The sequence below is a fragment of the Callorhinus ursinus genome, unplaced genomic scaffold (assembly GCF_003265705.2).
Source record: "Callorhinus ursinus isolate GAN/ISIS: 27379988/994484 unplaced genomic scaffold, GSC_fseal_2.0 scaffold9, whole genome shotgun sequence".
NCBI classification, from domain to species: domain Eukaryota; kingdom Metazoa; phylum Chordata; class Mammalia; order Carnivora; family Otariidae; genus Callorhinus; species Callorhinus ursinus.
The window spans coordinates 1516185-1522294 of NW_027397071.1; the positions used below are offsets into that span (position 1 = coordinate 1516185).

Consider the following 6110-nt stretch of genomic DNA (forward strand, 5'->3'; position numbering starts at 1 on the left):
TTTCATGGCCACCTTTTTGGTTGATTTGGTTAATTGCATAAATGAAGGATAAATACTCACAAGCTTATCTGTTCAACAAAACTCCTAGGAACATCAAGAATGCAAAAAGAGAAAATGGCCTAAAGGGGACTCTGACCACCAGGCATCTAAAATTGAAGCTAAGCCCGCTGTCAGTTGGGTTTCTCCACTCCTTCGGTACTCCTGCATCCAGTTCTCTCCCTACTACCGGGGCGTGGACCTTTGACCTAATAAGGAGGAACCTCAGAAAGGCAAAGGCACTCTGATAAAATGTTCCTTTCAGCCTTTCCTTGGGACATTTTGTTTTTAACTTAAGAGGATTAACGGGTCTTGGTCAGCCTTAGGAAGGTAAGCATCACTCTCAGGTGAAAATATTTGGGGGAACTTTAAATAGCTAGCTACCTCCGCACAGGTTTAAATTAGATTGACTTCAGCTGTTTTTAGAATCCTGAGTAGTTATCCAGAGCAGTCAACTCAAGTTTTGGTTCTCTTTGACATAGCTGCATTCGGAGAGACTCTATATGAGGCATGGTTAGAAAAAGAGAAACACTTATACCTGGAATTTATATTCTTCCAAGTAATCTTTTAGTCTTGTTGGTAAGGGCAGTCCCGAGATGGTACCGGTACATTTGTTAATGGTGAGTCTACAGAGATGCTGCAGAGGTGGCGCTGATGTGTAGAGCGGTTTGGTCAGGTAAAGGTGAACGGTGCCGTTCCGGAGGGCTTCTGGGCCCGTCCGCTTATCCTTGCACATCTGAACGTAGTAGTCGATCAGGTGAACCACACTGTCAAATTGTTTAAGCTTGGACTTGACACACATGATAGAGTCCAATCTGAATTTCCCATCTTGGTATTCGATTCGCAGATTAGTTGGTCCAGTTGATGTCTTAACAGATATTGTTAGTAGGTAGTCTGAATGCGATCCATCTCTAATCAAGAAAGTTCCTTCTGGTGCCTCTTTTAATTTCTCTTTGGCTTCATTAACAGTCATACTTCCCCAGTACCAACCTGTTTGAGCTCCCGTAGGGCCTTCGCCAAAGGCGCCGCCTCTGGGGACGACTCCTCCGCGGATCCCGCAGTCCTCCACTGGCTCTGCGTCCCTTCCGCGCCATTCGCGAGGGCTGGAGGCACCGCAGGGTCATGGGAGAGGGGTCACCGCGGCAAAGACAGGTGGCCACCCGCGATGGGGTCAGAGCGGGGCACGCATCCTTCTTGGAAGTCAGTGGGAACCCAAAAACTAGTCCCTGCGGGGTATCTGAAATGGTGGAGGGGGAGGGGATGGGGTGCTTCTGGTTCTTCCTCCCCAGATTCCAGTGGACGAATGGCAAAGTCCCCTGCAGGCGCGGTCACCCACAGTTTGCCTGCCGCCAACGCCCGGCTGAGCTCCTCCGGTGCCCCAGCTGCTGGCGCCGGGGATCCTGAGGTTGTGCGCATGGGGCCCCGGGGCGCACTGTTCGCTGCCAGCGCAGCGCGGGTAGCGGCGGCCAGGAGGCTCATGCTTCAAGGGAAGGCCAAGCAAGGCCCGCGAGCTGCGGTGGCGGCGGTGAGACATGGCAAGAGTTAAACGTCTCTACTTCCTCCCATTCTTTCTGTACTATTTGTTGCGTCAAGTATTGAAGGCAAGATCCTTAGAAGGGATAAACAAAGTGTGGAAAGAGACAGATAACTTGTCTGTTGTTCTGTTTGTTTAAGTCTAGAGATTCTGGCCAGCCTTGAACAGGAAGCATGATAGCTTCCCAAGTAGAGAGACTTGAGAGACTCCAGAATGGCCTTATCAAAAAATATTTCTCCAAGAGCATTGGAATTCCAAAACTAGAGACATATTCGTACCTCTTGGAAGGTTTTGAGAAGTCCAGAGTTCCCAATATAAATAAAATGGCTTTGGAAGGGTTGGTGACTCATGACGGTCATTTTGGGAACTAGGATTAGGGGCAGAAAGAGCAGAATGCAAAGGCCTTTTTGTTACCGAGAGGGGAGGCAGAAACTGGCGGGGGCAGAGGACCCACTCTCCATGTCCACCACAATCCATCTCAACATTGCATCCTCCAGGAAGGCTTGCTGAGGGCCTTCTGAAGTGAACAGCTCACTCCAGACATACCTTGAACAAGCCACTCTTGAACAAGCAACACTCCCTCTGAGGCCAGATTCAAACAATCCTTCTTAGCTCGGGACTCCTCAAACAGTCCTTCCCAGCAGGGTAATGAATGGAGGCTTCTGGCAAGCACCTGAAGGCCAACTCCTGTCTTTCAGGCTTGGATTTCAGGAAACAGCTTGGGAGGATGCTCTCCAGTCCCCACAACTGCTGGGACTTGTTTTGGGATTTGTAGGAGAGAGAGGGGAGGCTAAGAGGGATTAAAGCTGCTCTGAAACCTTGTAGCCTGAGGGGGATTTGGAGGTGGAAAAGGAGGGGGCAGATCAACTCAGCTGCTTCACCTTCCCAGATAATCCATCACTGCCACTGTAGCTGCAGGAAAGCAGTCCCGTAAACTGTCTGCCTGCAAGGAAGGATAACCTGCCGCTGGCTTTTATTTTCAGTTGAATTATAACACTTACCTTCTCATCTGGCCTTTCATCAGGAGGCTTAAATGTTTTTCTTTCTGTGGGCCTTACTGGCCACGTTTCCCCATTCATTATCAGCATAAGGGGCCTGCCATGCTGAACCCATGTGCAGCCCTCCACCCCCTTCTCCCCATCCCCCAGGGGCTCCTTAGCAGCAACAATTTTCTAATTCAGAACAGACTCTCCTCTGAGCATTTGATCTTACAAGTACATTACAACTGGCTTTAACAGGAGTTACCAAAGGCAGGGATTTCAGAAACAAGATGTGAACTCCCCAAAAGATGGGGCACCAGAAAATCCTCCAACATCTTTGAGTTTACTTGTAATACTTGACTATATTGCTTGGACATTTCTCTGTGCGTGGGGCTAAGGGGAAAGGTGGCTGGGAGTTTGGGGTCATTGGAAGATAATCATTAATAAGCTTATTACCTATAGGAGAGAATTGTGGAGTGTTTAGGGCCACTAGGGTAAGAGCTGTGAAGTCACAATACCCGCATTCTGATCCTGGCTTGTTTAACCATGAGTAAGTGATTTAAGCTCTCTGTACCCCAATTTCTTCATCTGTAAAATGGAAATAATAATACCCGCTTCCTAAGATTGCTGTGTTAAATGTCATAATCCATTAAAAGCTCTTATCATAGAGTCTGACACAGTATGTGCTCAGTAAATATTAGGCATTATTGTTGACTCATTTGTTCACAAAATGGTTACCGGTTATCTACATACTTGTTGGCTTTACTTCCAAAATATATCTCAGACCCAACCACTCCTCTTCATCTTCACTTTCAGTATCCTTCAGCACATCATGGTCTTCTTCCATCTAAACTTTTCCAGTAGCCACTTAATCTTCTACTCTTGTTCCTCTCAAACTCATTTCCACAGCAGAGACATATTTTAAAAAGGTAAAGCTGATCATATCACTCTCATGCTTAAAACTTCTCAGAGGATTGCTCATTGATTATAATGAGAACTTCTTTCCATGTCTTAAAAGGCCCTGTGTGATTTTGCTCCTGCCTGTTTCTCAATGTCAGATAATTCATTTTCCTCCTTCCCTTCTTCCTCCCTTTTCTTCCTTCTCATTCTCCTCCTTTTTCATTCTCCTTTTTCTTCTCTTCCTCCCATGCCTTCCTCACTCTCCTCCTTTTTTTTTTTCCTCTCCTCCTTCCTCACTGATTAACCTCTAGCCACAATGGCTTTCTATCTCAGAGACTGACTAGTTCCCTGGCAAACAACTCCTCTGAACTCTCAATTAGACTGAGATCCTAAATAGATATTTCTTATAACCCCTTGCTATTAGGTCTGGTCTTTGACTGAATCCTGCCAGTGAAATGGGAGTGGAGGTGACAGGTATCACTTAGAAGCCTGGACCATAAAGGACCTCCAGAAATAACCCTTTCTTTCTTCATTCGTTAGCTGGATGTTGAAGTGGAAGAGAACCTCAGGCATCGGTTAGTCTTTAAGTAAATGGAAAATAAATTTTTACTCTGTTAAGCTGCTGAGATTTTAAAGTTTAATTATTATAATAGCTAGCATTACCTTAACTAAAACACCCTTTTTCTGTTTCTCAAACTCTTTCAGCTTTCATCCATTGCAGTTGCTATTTCTTCTCCCTGGAATATTATTTCCCAGCTCTTTATATGGCTAGGTCATGGATTCTTCACGTCTTAGCTCAAGTATTAATGACTCAGACAGTGTTCCCATAATCCCCCTGCCTAAAATGACTATCTTCGGTCTTATCACCATGTTTACTTCTGTCAGAGCATTTTTCCGGCTTATATTTCCCTTTTTATTGTCTGTTTCATTCACCAGAATGTAAAAAACAGGTTCACATCATCTGTCTTGTTCAGTATGGAATACTCAGGAACTGGAATATTGCCTGAAAATAAATTAATGAATTGAATGAACAAGTAAAAAAAATAAAATATTTAATAGACTCTGAGCAGTATCTTGGGACCAAAGGAAATTTTGATCTATTTGGTGATAAGAAAATATATTCTTTATGACAAGTATATTAGGGTACTCCAGAGAAACAGAACCAATAGGTTACATATATTGGTCCATATGTATAATATATCATATATATATGATATATACAACTAGTAGGGGATGTATGTATATGTATATACAGATCTTCCTTGACTTATGATGGGATTATATCCCAATAAACCCATCATAAGTTGAAAATACCATGTGGAAAATTCATTTAACATACCTAACCTACCCAACATCGTACCTTAGCCTAACCACCTTAAACATGCTCAGAATACTGACATAAGCCTATATTTAAGCAACATAATCTAATACAGATCCTATTTTATAATAAAGCATTGTATATCTCATGTAATTTATTGAATAGTGTACTGAAAGTGAAAAACAGAATGGCTATATGGGTATAGAATTGTTGTCAGTGTATCGGTTGTTCATCCTTGTGATTGATCACTTGGCTAACTGGGAGCTGTGGCTCGCTGCTACTGCCCAGCATTGCTAGCCTGGGAAAAGATCAAAATTCAAAATTTGGAGTATGTACAGTTTATACTGAATGTGTATCACTTTTGCACCATTTTAAAGTTTGTATATATATTTATGTGTGTATATATATATATATATACACACACTATATAATATATATAATAGGTGTATATTATATATGTATATATAATATGTAACAAATATATAATATATTATATATAGGGATGCCCAGATGGCTCACTTGTTAAGCGTCTGCCTTCGGCTCAGGTCATGATTCCAGGGTCCTGGGATCGAGCCCCACGTTGGGCTCCCTGCTCAGTGGGAAGCCTGCTTCTCCCTTTCCCACTCCTCCTGCTTGTGTTCCCGCTCTCACTGTCTCTCTGTCAAATAAATAAAGAAAATCTTTAAAAAATATATATGTATAACATATATCTATGTAATATATAAATATATAATGTATATCGTGTGTATATATATATGATGTGTAACATATATAACATATATATAAGATATATATACATGCAGACATACCTTGGAGATAATTGCAAATTTGGTTCCAGACCACTGCAATAAAACCAATATTGCAATAAAGTGAGTCAAATGAATTTTTTGGTTTCTGAGTGCATATAAAATTATGTTTATACTATACTGTAATCTATTAAGTGTGCAATAGCAATGTCTTTAAAAATTCAATATGCATACCTGAATTAAAAATTTTTTTTGCTTAAAAATGCAAACCATAATCTGAGCTTTCAGCAAATTATAATTAGCAACTTTTTGCTGGTAGACGGTCTTGCCTCAATATTGATGGCTGCTGATTGATCAGAGTTGTGGTTGCTGAAGGTTGGGGTGGCTGTGCCAGTTTCTTCACATAAGACAACACTGAAGTTTGCCACATTTACTGACGCTTCTTCTCATGAAAGATTTCTTGGCAGCATGCGGTGCTGTTTGATAGCATTTTACCCACAGTGGAGCTTATTTAAAAATTGTAGTCAGTCCTTTCAAACCCAGCAGCTGCTTTATCAACTAAGTTTATATAATATTTTAAATTCTTTGTTGTCATT

The 6110-nt window shown here is 42.1% G+C and overlaps 1 pseudogene; it reads right to left on the reverse strand.

Annotated features, from left to right (window-relative positions):
- Positions 1-558: 558 nt before the first annotated feature.
- LOC112824667 (suppressor of cytokine signaling 2 pseudogene) lies at positions 559-1160 on the reverse strand (annotated as a pseudogene).
- Positions 1161-6110: the final 4950 nt, after the last annotated feature.